At 43.1% G+C, this 18635-nt stretch overlaps 1 long non-coding RNA gene across 1 annotated transcript; it reads right to left on the reverse strand.

The window, feature by feature from the left end:
- Nucleotides 1-7829: 7829 nt before the first annotated feature.
- LOC128340117 (uncharacterized) lies at nucleotides 7830-16160 on the reverse strand. The gene is made up of 3 exons (XR_008313475.1): nucleotides 16025-16160; nucleotides 13988-14152; nucleotides 7830-8298 (listed from the first exon to the last, which is right to left on the reverse strand). It is a non-coding gene; the product is annotated as an uncharacterized LOC128340117 (long non-coding RNA).
- Between the last annotated feature and the right edge of the window lie 2475 nt (nucleotides 16161-18635).

An 18635-nucleotide genomic window follows, 5' to 3' on the forward strand; every position in this document is an offset into this window, starting at 1 on the left:
TCTGACTGAGTCAGATTATCAATGAAAGTCACCATCATTCAAAGCCAGCAATCCTAGCTTCAGCATGAGTTCTCTTAGTCGCTGCCAGTCTGTGAAGGCAGCACTGAGCAAGATAGACCAATGGTCTGACTCAGTATATGGCAGTTTCCTATGTTCTTATGTAGTACTTTCTGCTTCACTTCTGCATTTGGTGAACTGGTGGTACTACAGCTGATGAAGAAGGGAACATGCAAAAGGCCTTCAGCTGATACTCGTCGTATGCAGCAATATAAAACACTGAAAGGGAGATGCAATGAGAATAATATAAGTGCCTCCATATTTTGCGCAGTTTAACTGCTAAAAAGGAAGATGCAAAAGAATGGGGTTATTCTCCCATGAGACAAACTGAGGCAACAGCCTCATGTATGATTATGAAAAGGCTATGAAGTGGCAGGTGCAGGCCCCAATCCCCACCAGCAGCACCCCACCTACTGGCAGCATGTTTGCTGCTGCCACTGCCTCTCCTCCTTTCTGCTCCTAAAGGTAAAGTGTGCCGTCAAGTAGATTCCAATTCCTGGCGCTCACAGAGCCTTGTGGTTTTCTTTGGTAGAATACAGGAGGGGCTCACCATTGTCTCCTCCCATGCAGTATGAGATGATGCCTTTCAGCACCTTCCTATATCACTGCTCCCCGATTTACTACCAGCGGGGATTCGAACCGGCAACCTTCTGCTTGTTAGTCAAGCATTTCCCCACTGCGCCACTTAAGGTGACTGCTCCTGCTGCTGCCCCTTTATTCTTCCTCTTCTCCCTCCCAAAGCATGCTTCACCGGTTCGCCTTGCTTCATCACACCTCATCCCTTGGGCTGAATCATGTCAACACAATCCCGCTTCCCTCTCGCATCCCCCTCCCAAGCATGCTCTGCCTACCCACCAGTCAGCTGCAAAATGAGAGCCACGATGAACAAAACCCTGAGAATCAAGTTTCTGTCAATGGCGGGCAAGTATCAACATAGCGACTGAGAGAGAATATAGCCACTCTCTTCTTGCCAGTACACATCCACAAGAGAACAAAGGCCTATAAAGTGTGAAAAATACATTTTGTGAAGAGGGGTAACGGCAACCTTTGACTACAGCAGGCCTGCTCAATTTAGGCCCCCCAGCTGGTTTTGGACTACAAGTCCCATAATCCCCAGCCACAGAGGCCAATAGCCAAGGATCATGGGAGCTGTAGACCAACATCTACAGGAGGGCCGAAGCTGAGCAGCCCTGGACTAGGATAGAACATAGGATGCTGCCATATACTGAGTCAGACCATTGGTCTATATAGCCCAGTATTGTCTTCACAGACTGGCAGTGGCTTCTCCAAGGCTGCAGGCAGGAATCTCTCTCAGCCCTATATTGGAGAAGCCAGGGAGGGAACTTGGAACCTTCTGCTCTTCCCAGAGCGGCTTCATCCCCTGAGGGGAATATCTTGCAGTGCTCACACTTCTAGTCTCCCTTTCATATGCAACCAGGGTGGACCCTGCTTAGCTAAGGGGACAAGGCATGCTTGCTACCACAAGGCCAGCCTCTCCCCCTATGCAAGACCAGCCTCTCCCCCTATATAGGATTGTATATTTGCTTCAGGTTGGAAGCAGCTCTTGAGAAGATAAGGCTCAGACCAGGGGAAGCAGCAAACTTGTTTTCTTTCCTAAAGCAAGCAAACAAGAAGATGGGGGCGGGGCGGGGGGAGGATAAGGTAAATTTGTTAGGACTAGTCTTTTCTAAGGTTTGATTTCTGGCTGGCTAGGAGTTTGTTTTTAACAGGGCGGTTTCAGTTGTGCCTAGAGAGACAGTGGGTGGGGATGAGCTGTAGGTGAGTCACACAGCTTATGGGAGGGTCCACATTCCTGAGGTGGCTACATCTGGAAGCATCTCTTGAGAAGACAAGGCTCAGACCAAGGGAGCTTTGCTACCCGAGCTTTGTGAAAAGAGGTTTCCTAAGATATCAAAGGAGTTCTGTGTGGAGTTTAGCAGGGAAGTTGTGAAGAAGCAAACAAGCAGTCCCCCTTTATCACAAAGGAGACACCCAGGATGAGGAGAAGGTGATTACTACCCCACTTCTGTTATCTTCTTGGGGAGCAGAGCTTTGCACTGAGCCATTTTTGAAAGGGCAGTATATAAATCGAATAAAATAAAAATAAATAAATAAATGACCTTTAATTAGTTGACAACTGCAGCTAGGACTTAGCTTTCAAGTAAACAAGCTGTATATATTCTAAAATAGCCAATAAAACAAGTTATGAAGGTAGAATGCCAACAGGGAAAGCGATGCTTGCCAGTGTACTGCACAGTGTGTTGCATGTATGACTATCTGCCTCAGAGGCAGAAGTCCTGGGTGTGCGCTCGGTGTAAAGAGTGCCTCACTCTCAGAGAACGAGTTCATTCCCTCAAAGCCAAGGTGGCTGACCGGGAGAAGCTCAAGGAGTCAGAGAGGTATGTGGATGAGTGGACAGAGAGAAAACATTCTGCCTCTCTCACACAACACTAGAACCAGGGGTCATCCCATGAAACTGATGGACAGGAAGTTTAGGACCAACAAGAGGAAGTACTTTTTCACACAGTACATAATTGATCTACGCAATTCTCTGCCACGGAATGTGGTGATGGCCACTAGCTTGGATGGCTCTAAAAGAGGTTTAGGTAAGCTTATGGTGGATAGGTCTGCCCATGGCTACAGGTCTGAGGGCTATAACCTCCAGCCTCAGAGGCAAAATGCCTCTAACTACCAGTTGCAGAGCAGCAACAACACAGGAGAGTGCATGCCCTCACCTCTTGCCTGTGGGCTTCGCAGAGGCATTTGGTGGGCCACTGTGTGAAACAGGATGCTGGACCAGAAGGGCCTTGGCCCTAATCCAGCAGGGCCATTCTTATGGGAAGAGAGCTGGTCTTGTGGTAACAAGTATGAAAGGTCCCCTTTGCTAAGCAGGATCCACCCTGGTGTGCATTTGAATAAGAGACTACATGTGTGAGCATTCCCCTTAGGGGATGGAGTCACTGTGGGAAAAGTATCTACATACAGAAGGTTCCAAGTTCCTTCCCTAGCATCTCCAGATAGGGCTGAAAGAAACTCCTGCCTGTAAACTTCGAGAAACCACTGCCAGTCTGTGTAGACAATACTGAGCCAGATAGACTAGTGGTTTAACTTGGTATGGCAGCTTCCTATGTTCCCATATTGGTGCAGGATTGAATGAACATAGTCAACTGAATGGATAGCAGAACTACATGTTAGGAGTCTTAATGTCAGAAACAACTGAAATTTACAGCAAGGTTTTTAGTAAGAGAGAAGCTTTGCATAAACGACAGCTCAGACTACACTTCTAGGTCAGTATATTATTTTTCCATCATAAGAACATAAGAACAGCCCTGCTGGATCAGGCCCAAGGCCCATCTAGTCCAGCATCCTGTTTCACACAGTGGCCCACCAGATGCCACTAAAAGCCACAGGAAGCAGCTGGGGGCATGCCCTCTCTCCTGCTGTTACTCCCCTGCAAATGGGACTCAGAGGTATCCTGCCTTTGAGTCTAGAGGTGGCCTTTAGCCCTCCAACTAGTAGCCGATGATAGACCTCTCCTCTATGAAGTTATCCAAACCACTGCCAGTGGAAGCCACAGGCAAGAGTTGAGGGCATGCCCTCTCTCCTGCTGTTACTCCCCTGCAACTGGTACTCAGAGGCATCCTGCCTTTGAGGCTGGAGGTGGCCCACAGCCCTCTGCAGTACACATCTTTTAATGTACTTCTGGAGGGTTTTGTTGTTGGTGGTGTTTTAGGTTTTTTGCGGGGAGAAATCACATCTCATAAATGAATTCTTACAATATATTTTGAACCAGCACAAAGGTAAAGAAGAATGTATGTTCTGTAGTGCAGCAGTCAACTTTTCCTTAAAAGATCTCCAACTGTTCAAGTTCAAAATTTCCAGAACTGCTAAAATGTTGTAAGGAAACAGACATTTGTATAGTTGCAATCCCTTTTCTGGAGGACACCCACAACTGCAGTCTTTCAACAATGAATAAAGAGAAACCTTTTGACCCAGAAGAGCTGTGAAATACTGCTTGTTCAAGCAAACCAGTTTCTCTGCATTTTGTACTTCTTCAGATTTAGTTGGATTTTACTTGGCCCTGTTCTCTTCACACACATCAGTTTTGGAAATGTGCAGCTAAGGTGCGGTACCCTAGCTATATAATTCTTCAGTAAGGCTTCCTCCCAGGGAAGGTAACTGTTAACAGGAGTCAAGTGATCAAGGCTAGACAGCATCATCAGTCTACGATTAAACGGCTCCCTCGGGCTGCTCAATCTTCAGTTTAAATATTTCCATGCAACCTGTTAAGAATCTTATGTCCAGGTAGCGACTGGTACAGAAGATCAGATACAGCACAATAGACAAATAATTTTGTCATTCTCCTTTCAATAAGGAACTGCAAAAGCAACGTATTTACAGTAACCCCAAAAAGGCTTTTGCCAGGACCTTCTCCCTTGATCCATTAGTAACCTCTTACAGCACTGAAGTGCACTCATGCTAAGAATTCGACACTCTTCTAGAATGTCCTTAAAACTCATCAGCTCTTCAAAAGACCACACAGATCACCAAAGAAAGGCCACATAATTTACTCCTGCTGCAAGAGATCTCAAAGAATGAAGTGGCAGGAAAAGAACAAACGATACGCAGCTGGAATTAGTTACCAGGAGACTAGACAATAAAAGTGATACATATTATAAAGGATTCTGTCAAATCAGAACCCAAGAAACCGTTTGGTGGAAGAATGAAGGGAGAATTATAGGAAAGCAAAGATGACTGCGAAGTCCTTTCCACTGGCCTAATCCCAATATATTTATTTAATTTTATTTATTTTACATTTCTATCCCACTCTTTCTCCAACGAGCCCAGAGCAGTGTACATGGTTATGTGTACCCTCACAACAAGCCTGTGAAGTAGGTTAGGCTGAGAGATACATGACTGGCCCAGAGTCACCCAGTGAGTTTCATGGCTGAATGGGGATGTGAACTCAGGTGGTCTCCCTGGTCCAAGCCCAACACTCTAACCACTACACCATGCTGGCTCTTCTATCATATTCTTGAATATAGAAACATCTAGGCAATAATCTTCACTGTTTTTCAAGCGGGGCTACTTTGACAAAAAGCCTTCAATGAGCAAGCCATTTCCCACCATGCTGACTTTCACATAGTGCTGCATTTTCCAAGTGCTGGGACGGTGGGGGGGCTCCTTTACTATAGAGAGTGCCCTGTTAGGCTCCAATACTATCTTGGAAGGTGTGCATGGAGCACTCAAAAGTGCAGTCCTTCCGGTGCTTTCTCCGTAGAGCTCTATGGAGAAAGCACTAGGAAGGACTACATTACTCAGCACTCCACCATGCCTTCCCAAGATAGCGCTGGAGAGGCCTCCGTTTCCCTTAAAAGAGCCCCACTGGTGCTGGGCAAAGTGCAGCACTGCACAGTGGGAATGGTTGCCTCTGCACGATGCCAAGGGGATTGTGTGGAGTATCCAGACAAAGCTTTGCACAGCCCTAACAATTAGTCAGGAAGCTAATTGGGATTGATAGGAGCTCCCATTGGCTCCCAGGCCTAGCAACTGAACACCACTGATCTAAGGGCTGAATTCATTTTGTGCCAAGACTCTCTTGCAAGCCCAGTTATTGACTTTTCCTATGTTGCCATTTGAAGACTGGCATCTGAATTGTTTGACAGTAGGGTATCTTCTAGAATTTAAACCACCACCAATGGCAGAAGAGGCAATAAAATAGCCAAGGCACTCAGGGCTATGTCCAGAGTCTTTATCAGCATTGTTACTTTCCCACCCCTTCCCCTGATCTTGGAGAAATCAAGGATTGGACAGTAGGCAGTCTCTTTGTACTGCTACAAGTTAGTTTCAAGGCATGTTTGAAGCCTCATTCTTAATGGAAAATGGTATACGCACAGATAAAAATGATTTTCTTACCCAAAAATCTTCTAAGGCATTACAGTTCAGAAAGAGCTTGGAAAAGAGGCTCTGGTGATGTTTAAATTGTTCGGGCAATTACATTAAAAGAACACGATGACATTGTCATCTTTTGTTTCCCCCCCAGAAAATATTTGTTATTTTTGAACCAAAACACACAGAATTGAGTAGCACCCAAACAGAATAGCTCAGGTAGCTATTCTGTAAAGTTCCTCAGCAAATATTTCTCAGACCAGCTATAAATTCACCATACTGCTTGCCTTCTTCCTAGGGGATGTTATTTCAATTCTTTTCCTGAAGTCTGAAGCTAAGACATAGCTCAAAGGATAGTGAGGTCAACATGAAAAGTGACAGCTGGCAAATTCAAAGGCCATCTTTGTGGAACAGATTCTGCTACACCTTTCCAACATCAAAGCCCTGTCCCCTTTTCAAGTATGGGTATGTGTAGAACTCAAGCAGAGGGGTGTGTGGGAAGGGAAGGAAGTACAGCTTATGAGAAGTGTTTAAGCTCATTCCAATCACATGCATGAAAGCAATTCACCAAGCCAACTGTATCAGTTCTATCAGCATATGCTTCACATCGGTTTCCTTATAATAGAAAGAGAGAACATGGTGTTTTCTACAGATCACAATAATGTCTTCAGTTAGGATGTCATATTGTAGCTTGACCAGAAAGCTGTCCAAAACTTACAGAAATTTTGCTTCACCATCCCAACTGCAGCTCAGTAGTAAGAAGCATACCTAATGCCAACGGTTCACATAATTTTAACACAACCACAACAGTATTCTATTCCTTGGGTACCCAAGAAATACAAAACCACTTTCACGATTACCTTGGATTTCCAGAACTGCTAGTTGCCACTAGTTGGTGAAATTAAACTTAGCTATAGAATATGCATGTTCACTGGAGACCCTGCAATACTGCCATCTATTTTTAAGGGAATTAAATCTGTAAAATAATAGTTAATAATATGAAGTAGAACCAGTTATTTCCCTTTGAGAACACTCCCATTGCTTAAATCAAGGGCCCCCAACCTTTGGCCATTTTGGCTGGGGATTCTGGGAGTTGCAGTCCAACGTGATCCGGAGACTCAAGGTTAGGAATCTCTGGCTTAAATAAAGCAGCATGTTATTTTTAAAGTGTAACCTTCATCTCCACCAGTCCAAATTGCTCATGAATCAAATGGGGACTACTAACTTCTGTCCTCAATCAGTACCCCATCAAAGCCCCACCCCCTTTTTTTGTTTGCTCCTAGTTCCCAAAATGGCTCCACTAGGCCAGGACCATACATGCCTATCTGTGAACTAGGGTACTCAAAACTAGAAAAGGTATTTAAATAACATTCCTTGTAACACCAGCTCCAAAGGACCAAAGTGCATTCTGCAAGAGCTCCAAATCACATTCAGTGGATAGCTCAGCTCTTGCTGAAGCTTTCTTTTCTGACCCAACACTTACTAGGTTGTAAGGTTGGGAGAGAAGAGCTGATCTTGTGGTAGCAAGCATGACTTGTCCCCATAGCTAAGCAGGGTCTGCCCTGGTTGCATATGAGACTAGAAGTGTGAGCACTGTAAGATATTCCCCTCAGGGGATGAAGCCGCTCTGGGAAGAGCAGAAGGTTTCAAGTTCCCTCCCTGGCTTCTCCAATATAGGGCTGAGAGAGATTCCTGCCTGCAACCTTGGAGAAGCCACTGCCAGTCTGTGTAGACAGTACTGAGCTAGAAAGACCAATAGTCTGACTCGGTATATAGCAGCTTCCTATGTTCCTACGTAAGGTTTGTCAATAACAAGCTCACTTTATTAATTAAGTTTAAAGCTGTCTCATAAACCCCAACAGGAAATGAGGCTGAGAAACTGATCATGTAGCAGCTTTTAGTATTATGTGTACTATGGACACTTCAAGTAACATTTACACTAGATATCTGAATAAGATAGAGAAGGCACAATGCTGTTCTTTACTTTATCTGACTGTGTTAGAGACACCTTGAATCCAGTCCAGATCTGAGGAGTCTTGTCCTTAAGTGCTCCATGAACAGTTGTGTTTGTTGCTTCAGGTGATCCAGTTCAATCTCATCTGGCTCTGATTCATCAGCTCTTTGGTTTTCAAGGGGAAAACCAAAAGGTGAATCTCCAGCAAGATAGACTTGCGCAGCACAACCAAGTTATTCTGAAGGCGTTTGTTCTTGCTTTGCTGCTGTGATGACAGATCTGAAGTCTTTGCTGCAAAGTCCATCTTCTGTTACAAGTTGGTTGCACGTAGTAGTTTGCACCAGCTCCTGCACTTGATTTTTTGACTCGTGAAGTCCAGCTGGATGTCTGGATGAGTCCTGTAGAGGAAACAGGGAGCAAACCTAGAACATTGGAGTTATTAGTGGGGAAATGCTGAAATTCATTGATAACTGCTACATTTCCACTTTCCACATGAGGGTACTGTTCAAGTCAAAGCTACACTGACATGTAGATGTATATTACTGTCAAATGGACGATATCTTTAGAAGCCCCTTCTTTAAACAAAAAATCTGAACTGAAACACACACGCACCCACAGCGAGTTACACTGTCACTTTCTGAAGTCACTACTGAATTTCAGATTAAAGTAACTAAAATGATGGCTAAACACATGTAGAAGACAACCAAAGGAAAAATACGCACAACATTTTAAATGTTAAAAGCTAAATTATTGTTAGATGCAAACAGAACAAATCGAGATGGAGAAATAGTGTTCTAGAAGTAGTGCCAATAACTTGAGCCCGGGGCTTCTCAAACTCCCTTTGGCCATTGTGGCTAGGGATGATGGGAGTTGTAGTCCAACAAAATCTAAAGAGTCAAATTTGAGATGCCCTGCCTTAGGCAAAAGGGCTCTGTTTTTATTGTCTCAATATGCACTTTAAACAGCCAAGTTAGAAATTAATGCTATGGTTACATTTCACTTATACTTTTGTTCCTGTATTTTGTTGCACTAACTAAAATTGTAGAAAAGGGTTTAAAAAAAAAAGTTATTTGAAAAATTGCCTGGAGTATACTCAGTGCATAGTGCCTTTAGGTTCATGTTTTAACCTGAGCCATTTTTGGAAGGGCGGTATATAAATCAATCAAATCAAATAATAAAATACTCCAGTTTAAGAACTCATGGAAAGCAGAAAATCCCACAACTTGGAAAAACGAGCAAGTACTTAGTTGCAGCTCATCTATTAAGGGATAGGGAATAAGACCATAACCTAACTGTACCTCTGTTTCTCAATGAAATTCAGCCTGATCCTATTTTACTCATGAGGATGTCCCACTGAGTTCAATGGGGCTAACTTGAGAATAAGCATGCATAGGACTGCAGCCCTAAAATGTTGAAGTTATAACTTTTGTTAGATGGCCCATTTGCAAACCATGCTAAATTGGCAAAGAGGCACCTTTTAACATGGTGATTCTCTTTATTTAGCAAGGGGAGAGTAACTGGCCCTATCCACCCCCAGCACAGTACCTCCAGTGACTGTTGCTGGTGTTTATCTTATGTTTCATTTTAGATTGTGAGCCCTTTGGGGACAGGGATCCATTTTATTTATTGATTATTCTCTGTGTAAACCGCCCTGAGCCATTTTTGGAAGGGCAGTATAGAAATCAAACAAACAAACAAATTCTCAGAAGAAGACAGATCAGTAGACTGGTCAACTCCTCAGACTGCCTGTAAGTATAGCTAACTCACCCTTACTACGTATATTCTGACTTTTACTCCCCATAAGACAGAATTCTCTCAAACTGACTTGAAATTACCTTTTTGTTAACCTAATTGTTCATAGTATTCTGCAAAGCAGTGGGTACAGCTCAAGTATAACACAGGAAACTACTCTTTGGAACTTGGGAAGATGCTTGTCAGTACTGTAAGATTAAACTAGTTAAAGGTAGAAACCCTAAAGGACTTTGCTACAAGGCAAATTTTCAAATGTGAAAGAACAAGTTAATACTGTAACAATTGAATTTATATGGCCGTCCAATAACAGATTGTCCTCTGCACGGTTATGAAACAATGAATGAGAAACAATGAGATGTTTCTCATGAATTCTATTATCTACTAACCCTGGAGAAGGAAGCAGGAGCACGTTATTGACACCTGCTTAGGAAGCTTTGTTAATTCAGATAAGGATGAGGAAATTGAACACAATGACCACACCACTAGTCGTAGTAGCGATTTTTGTTCCATTTCTGTAGGATAATCAAGAGGTGGCAACAGATCTCAACATGGCTGATGATCACACACTAGCCATTCATCTGACCTTCACAAAAAGGTGACACAAGCAATTCTTGGATATAATAAGCGTAGCATTTCCAGCAGGGGCAGGGAAGTATTAAGGATGTGAAACAAGGGACTACTGCAGCCCAATTTCATACTATGCCCATTTCTGGTAACCACGTGACACCAGGAACATATGAAGCTGCCATCGACTGAGTCAGACCATTGATCCGTCTAGCTCAATATTGTCTACACAGACTGTCAGCTGCTCTCCAGGCATGAATCTCTCTCAGCCTTATCTAGAGATGCCAAGGATTGAACCTGGGACCTTCTGCATGTTAAGCAGATGCGCTAAAATAAGTTTTTAAAAGCAACTAAAATGTTCACAGAAGGAAGAACCAATTCCTATCATGTAACTGTCTATGAAAACTGCTTTCAGGATTTTTTGTTGAAGAACGTTATATAAATATTCTTGGCAATAATATAACTAATTCATATATTTAGAACAAACATTAGAAGGTTTGTCAGTGGCATAAAATTCCCTGCTCAAGCGTTATTTAGAACAGAATGGAGTTAAGAGCTTGAAAATTGTGGCATTGGAAGGGTTTTCTCCAGGAGGATTAGGATTGCCACAGTAAAGGGTGCTGTGATAAGCAGGATGATCCTGTAGTGCAGAATCAAGAAGAGGTTCATTTGAGAAGGCTTAGTATATTGGTTTCACTTCACACTCCAGGCATACTTGATCATCTCATGTGGAGCTGAAAACAAGTTTTCCCCCAGCCAGACTGACTAGCAATCCTGGTACATGAGGAAAGAGGGTAAGAGCTTAGGTCTGAGAGATGAAGCATCTGGATTGTTTTCCAATTATTTTTAAGTTATTCTTTGCCTGCAGGTGTCTCAGCTCACCTGGTCTGCTTCTGCTCTCTTCCTGGTTGCATAATGTGAGCTGATTTGTAGATGTTAATGCAAGGTACATTTGTGGTTTAGTGACTGAAATCACGGCCTTGGACTAGATGACCTTCAGAATCCCTTCAGCTCCAGAATTCTATTTAACAAATAATTCCTGTTGCAATTTAGGTTAATGACTTGTTTTTGACTCATCCTTACTGTGTGCAGAAATGTATTTTAATGTTCAATCTACATTCATCTCAGTCTTCACTGGTGCTTGCTGTATATTTTGTCTCATCCATGCAACTTGCTCAGAATCCATTCTGTGACTTAAAACTGGATTAGATCCAGCTTGACTAGACTTATCAGCCAAGCAAACTGAATGAACACATATCCAGTCTGCTTCTAGGCCCAATTCAAAGTGCTGGTTTCAACCTTTAAAGCCCTAAATGGCCTGGGGCCAGGTTACCTGAGAGAGTGCCTTGCCCTGTATGTCCCAACTCTGACCTTAAGATTTCCTTCATAGGCCTTGCTCCAAGTGTCTCTGCCAAACGAGGTGAGGCAGGTAGCTGCGAGGGAGAGGGCCTGAGGTTCACCTGGCATCATCACTTTGTTATTTTAGATGCCAGGCAATGTCCTTTCGGTTTACTCAGGCTTTTTGAATTTGATTTTTAAAACTGAAAAGTTTTTAAATTGTTTTGTACTGTACTGTAGAGTGTGTGTGTGTGTGTGTGTTGATTTCATGTGTATTATGTGTTTTTACTCAATGTTTTAATGATGTGTTGTGAGCTGCCCAGATAGCAATTAGTTATGGGTCAGCTAACAAAGTTTTATCATTATCATCATCCTGATTAAGCTTTTTCCATGCATATGCTTCTATAGGATTTATTCCAAGATCTATCTTGTGAAGACAACTCAGAACAAGGTCAGCAGTGACCCTTAAACGAATTAACATTTTCTTACCCAGAGGCATTCTTTCAGACCATAAATGTTTGAAAGGAAGGAGTCTTGAACTACAGTCAGGACACTCTAGACTGCAATCCTGTGAAGTCTCTTTAGCACGTTGGGACTGGCCAGGTTTCCTTATAAGTTGCCACCCTCATGCTCATGGGATCCAATATGCTTTCCTTCAAACGTGAAATGCCAATAGGTGTTAACTATTTAAAAGTTGAGAATGTGGCATCTTAGGTGCTACATAACTGCCAGATTCGTTAGAATGCATGTTGAAAAATTCAAAGGTAAAGTAATTATCTTCAAACACCAACTCCCTAAGTACTAAAATCTTGCTAGCAACCCATTTTAGTCTTCCCTAACACATCTGGTAGCTTCCCCTCCTCCCCCCATTTTCAATTGTTGTTCTCTCCTCTTGTGCTGTTTAAAATAAGACAGTGGTCAGAGTTGTTTTGGAAACTTATCATGAAACAGAAACTTCTCTGATTACTTCTCTAGCATGTTGTAATAGAGAATAAACTTGTGGAAGTATTTGCTTTATCGACTGCTATAACTACTGTTCTACAATGAGAGCAATGCGTTAGACCAGTGTTTCTCAACCACCGGTCCCTGGACCGCTGCCGGTCCCCGAAGGGTTGAGTGCCGGTCCCTGACTGGGAGTCAACCCCCCCCCAACTGAAATCAAGGCACTCACTTCCTCAATTTTGCACATGGCACGGAAGAGGAAGAGTATCACGGAGGCATGGGACCCTTCTTGTGCCTTGCCTCCACTTGCTGCTGAGATCTTCCTACAGCTATCTTATTCCCTATCTTTACAGCTTCAAACTGTATGCGATGCGGGGGCATGGAGGAAAAAGTATGGCAGTGGGCGCCACTTGAAGGGCTGCTGGTTCTTGCATGCTCATTGTTTGCAGCCAAAGATTGGTTGATTGAAACCCAGCTGCCTGTTGTGGTCGAGGCGCCTTGAGAGGGAACGCTTTTTCCCTCTTGCATCAGTGGGGCTTGCTTGTATGTTGTTTTCATTGGCCCCATGTAGCTTTTGAATTTTTCTAATGGCCCAACGTCCCCTCTCCATTGAGTAATCACAAGCACCTCCACTCCAGACATACTGGAGACAAATTTGTTCACCCAGGCTTTTAGATTCAGGGGTTCTCAACCTTGGGTATCCAGACGTTGGTGGACTTCTACTCCCATAATCCCCAGCCATAATGGCCAAATGCCATTGTTGTTGGGGGTTATGGGAGTTTAACTGAGGGACCCAAGGTTAAGAACCCCTAATATTCCATGTTTGCAAAAGATTCCAAATTTAATTATTTTAATGCTTATATTATTTTCATTCTAAACTGCCCAGAGATGCAAGTTTTGGGCAGTATAGAAGTCTGATAGACAGACAGACAGACAGACTTGAAACCCCTTTACTAACCGCTGGTCCGGGAAACTGCGCATGAAGAATGTAGCGGTCCTTGAAACTCTGCACGAAGAATTTAGCGGTCCTTGACTCCAAAAAGTTTGAGAAACACTGCGTTAGACCATTATTATTTTATTTTATTTATATAACGCCTGATTCTGATGGCTCTAGGCGGTTCACAAGAGTAAATACAATAAAAGCAAAATAAAACAACCCCTTAAAACAATTTAAAACATTCACAGATAAAAGCCAGGCTAAAACAATGTGTCTTAAAGGTTCTTTTAAAGGTGGGTAAATATCTTGAATCACGAACAGCTATGGGGAGCACATTCCAGAGCCCTGGAGCGACTACAGAGAAGGCCCGCTCCAGAGTCACTGGTGGAATCCAGGGACGGACCTCTCTCAATGACCTTAATGTGCGGTGGGAATCATGCAGAAGAAGGCGTTCTCCCAGGTATCTTGGTCCTAAGATGTTGATCATGGCCATGATCATGCAAAAGGAAATAAAGGCCATGTTGTGGGGGAAAAAGTTAAAACTTTCCATTTACCTATTTAATTAATGTATTTTTCATCACAACCATAGGAGAAAGTGCAGGAAAAGAATTGCTTGTAGCCATTGGACTCAGCCAAGGTCCCCACTCCGTACTGGTACCTGGAGCTTTTAGTACATTCTCAGGTTGGCTCTGTGGAATTCAGGCAGTCCAAATTCACATCTGATTAGAAGAAAATCCCACTATTAGCTGTTATACATGCATGAACCTTGTTTAACCCCTTTTAATTTTCTTGGACTACACTACAAGTAATTCACATACAGGTTGATTTCTGGTCTTTTGCTAAAAAAAAAGGTTTAGCCACAGTTTCTCTCTAATGAAACTGCATTGATTGTAGTACTTCCCTGTTGGAAAAGTTACATGGCATGGCAGTGGTCTCATTTATAATGGGAGAATCAATTACATCACTGGCAGTATACATATGGACAAAAACACTATCATTTGCAAAGGCATTCTAGAAAAAGGCCAAGGTAATCTGTCAAAATGACTGTCACAAGACATACTATTGAATAATCTGAGATATATGGATTTCTTCCTGAAACTTATGTTACCATGACTACGAGCAAAGCCTAAAAAGAACATATTCTGATGGTCAAGGTAATATTTAACAGTGCAATAATAGACAGGAGTGAGAATAACTAGTATGAGACAGTGGAAATTGTACAGGGTTTGGATCTGGGAGATTCAGGTTAAAATCCTCACTCAGCAAGAGGGGAAAGGAAGTAGCTTCCAAGAGGATATGGAACAGTGTGTGAGGTTTATTATAATCTTCAGAGGGCACTTCAGCAAATTACCTTTTTCTAGAACTGCACCAGATAAAAATTAGATGTGAATGTACACTGAATAAATAAAATCACTGCAGAATGAAAATGATGGATACAAATTGTATTCTATAAGAAGGAGGAAAGTGAAAATGATATAGTAAACAGGCTATGACGATAATGATAAAATTGCACATTACAAAACCAACTTACAGTACATTTGACTCAGTAAGCCAATTATTGCTAAGTTTGTTGTGTTGAAGAAGCACGTTGTGCTGCCCTTAACGGAGGCAATTTGCAGAAACATACTGGGTATCCAGAGATTTTTTAAAATAATGAATCCCACATATGATTCTGCATTCCTCTCTCTTTGACACAGAGTTCAGGAGAGGGTAAGAAAAGGAAAGAACTGTAATGCATTTTGTATACAGTAACATCAATAATGATAAGAACTAGTAACACCACCAGCAGACAAGTAGTACTCAGGCAACAATAACTATTGCTTTCTCACTCGCATTTGTCCAATACAGGATCTTTAAACTATCAAGAGGCATAGATGCTGCCTTTTTAAACACAACAGCATCCCTGCAGTTTAGCCAGTATATAAGAAAGGTTGCCATTTCCCCCACCCCCACTTTCTAGTAGGGCTTCTATATCTTTTAAAGAGTTAATACTGTATTAAGCCTCATGTGCCTTTTTCAATTGCACATTCAATGCCAACTAAGATAGATTTGGGAGACCCAGGTTCAAATTCTCACTAAGTCATAAAACTCACTAGGTAACCTTGGGCCAATCCCTCTCTCCACCTAACCTACCTTACAAGGTTGTTGTTGTAAGGCTAAAATACAGGGGGGCAGCCATGTGTACACGCCGAGTTCCTCAGAAGCAGGATATAACAGATTTCTATATTAGACAGTATATAAGTCTAATCAATCACTCAGTCAAGAGATTAATAAGAATGTACTCAATAAAACCATGTATCTCGAATTCCTGCTTGCCAAAACAGATGTTAAAGACACAGAAACCCTGCCGAGAAAAGAGTGGCAATCCTAGATCGAAGCTCTACTGGCTTCTCCGCCCGTGGAGGCTGCAAACTGGTTGCGCTCCATGGAGCTTACTTCCGAGCAAACACACTTCGGATTGAACTCTGCTACGCCCCTCAACTCCGTTTTGCTACCGAGGTCCTGCCTGCAGCTCTCCCTTGCCCGCTACAAAAAACAACCCAGCTAGCTGACCCGAATCATCACGCACATCCTTATCACCCGCTACTCACAGGTCCACGCCGCCCTTGCCAGCTCCCCGTCCCGCCTCCTCACCCAGCCCAAGAACGCGGATCTTTCAGCAGCTCAACTTCAGTTTCTCCCAAGCCGCCATCCCTCTCACCACAGAGGACAAACCTCCACTCCGCCTAGAAAAGTCTCTTGGGCCACCGGAAATACAAAGCTCACGATTCCCCCCCCCTTCCTGATTTCTCTAGGAAGGTAGAAAAGAGTTTCCCGTTGCCATTTGCGCGGCACCATTTGCGGGGCAGGAGTCTAATGCACGGAGGAAAGCTGCCATATACCCCCAGATCTAGGGGCGGAGCTTCTACCCTTGGGTCCCCAGATGCACTATTTTATCTGGAGATAATGGTAGTCTAATGACATCTGGGGACCCGAGGTTGGGGAACTCCTGCTCTGGGGTGTCCCTGACCTATTTCTTTGGGTTAGATGCCCAAAGTTGTGAGCCGGAAATGTTCTATCCTCATTGAGGACAACAGCTCCAGGCATCTGGTGTGGTGGAGCTTTTGTAGTCCCCGATGCCATAAGTCTGTTAATCTTTTAGGTGTCACAAAACTCTCTGTTGTCCTTATAGTTTCATTGTCTGTGCCTCCTTAGAATTTGCCCCCAATCTTCTTAAAGCTGTCTTCTCTCCCTTGTAGGGTTGCCAACTGTCCCTCATTATGCAGGATGTCACACATTTCAGGGGTGAAATGTTGGCCCCTATAGGACAGCATTTGTCCCTCATTTATTCAATAGCATATCATTCAATTACATATACGTCAATGATACTCAGGCTCTTGATTATCACTGCATACACCTTTGCAGCCCCCGACTCTGGGCCAGTCACTTCTCTCTCAGCCTAACCTACTTCACAGGGTTGTTGTGAGGAGAAACTTAAGTATGTAGTACACACTGCTCTGGGCTCCTTGGAGGAAAAGCGGGATATAAAATGTAAAATGTAAATTCTGACAATGGAATGTTGGCAACCCTCCCCTTGAGAGCGGGTGGCATATCCAGTTTCAGAGTAGCGGCTTCTGTGCATGCACAGAAAGGTGGAGATCATTGTTTGGTACAGTTCTTCAAGTGGCTGCACATATACAGCACAAGCCCATGAACATGTACTCAGAAGCAAATCCTGTTGAGCTCAGTGGCACTTACGCCCATGTAAGTATGCATAAGATTGCAGTCTTAAGAACATAAGACTGCCTCCTGGATTAGAACAAGAGGTTTATCAAGTGCAGTATCCTTTTTCTTGCAGTGGCCAACCAAATGCTGTTGGAAAGCTTGCAAGCCATCCATGAAGGCAATAGCACCCCTCCTGTTGCCTCCCCGCCCCCGAGCAAATGTTATTCAGATATATATTGCCTCCACGTGTGGTTGGTTTGGACAATACCGTTTCTGCCCATGGGATTAGAAAGGCAACACACCAAGAGTGCACCCATTGGGACGTCATCTTCTATGTATTAACTGATGGGTTCATCTTCCTAATCTTGTGGGTGGGGAGGGGTGGGTTTATAATCTGAACTGGCTCATAGCTTTCATAATTAATCGCCAGTGAAAAGCCTGTCCTCTGTGAACTTGTCTAATCTTCTTTTAAAGCCATATAACCTAGTGGCCATCTCCCACAGCATGTGGCAGTAAATTCCATACATTGATTAGGCACTGTGTGAAGAAGAGGAATTTAAGTCTTACTTAAATAATGGTTAGACAAGGTGTAGAGACAAGTGCACTTTCCTGGGTTAGGCTTCATAATCTACCAGTATGATGAGGAAACTGAAAGAACCTGCTTCTTTTTCCTTGAAGTTTTGCGCAGTTCACAGTTCGTACAGACAGTTCAGATTTCAAGAGTTCTGTTTATAACATATGGACCAGATATTATCGACAGGGTTTGTGTATATTTTCTATGAAAATAATTTTCTAAGTAAACTTTAGTATAGCTTTCTATCCCAAAGATGACATTAGAAAACATTAGTGATGTTTTCCAACTCTGTATTTAATAATGAAAAATAAAGCAACACTTTCAGTTTTGTAATTATAAACAGGCCTCAACAAGCCTCTTGTTACTGTGCTCATATTCATGTTGTTAGTGACTGAACCTTAGCTCTGAGAGAAACTGGCTGTCTGATATAGCACAATGCAAACCTCTTGTATCAGAAAGATAGTGCCACTATCTACAAGACAGGTTCACCTTGGGTCAAGAATCATGTTTTTCCTGTAATGTTTCAATGCTATGTCTTGCCACAGCTCCAAAAAGCTTGTTTTCTGCTTTGTTGTCCTAACCTTGCTAAAATGGGGTGCTGAGAATATGATGCCACTCTGTACCTTGTTAAATATGAGGCCCCCCTCAGGACTTCTGCTTCACATATGATTGGGGCTGGCCTTAGCACTGAGCAGAGTGAAGCGGGCTGCTTCAGGAGGCTGATATTGAGCCAGTTGTTAAGGGTAGCACAACAGCCCACCACCCATCAGCCCCTCTCTACCTGCATGGCCTGTGGAGGAAGGCAGGCAAAACGTACAACACTACTTTTTCTCTTCCCTTCCCACGAGAAAAGGCCAGAAGCGGGAGAGGGAAAGGTTTGAAAGGAGGAGGAAACTGGGGATGTGATTTAAGTAGAAAAAAGA

Source organism: Hemicordylus capensis, chromosome 1 (genome assembly GCF_027244095.1).
Source record: "Hemicordylus capensis ecotype Gifberg chromosome 1, rHemCap1.1.pri, whole genome shotgun sequence".
NCBI lineage: Eukaryota > Metazoa > Chordata > Lepidosauria > Squamata > Cordylidae > Hemicordylus > Hemicordylus capensis.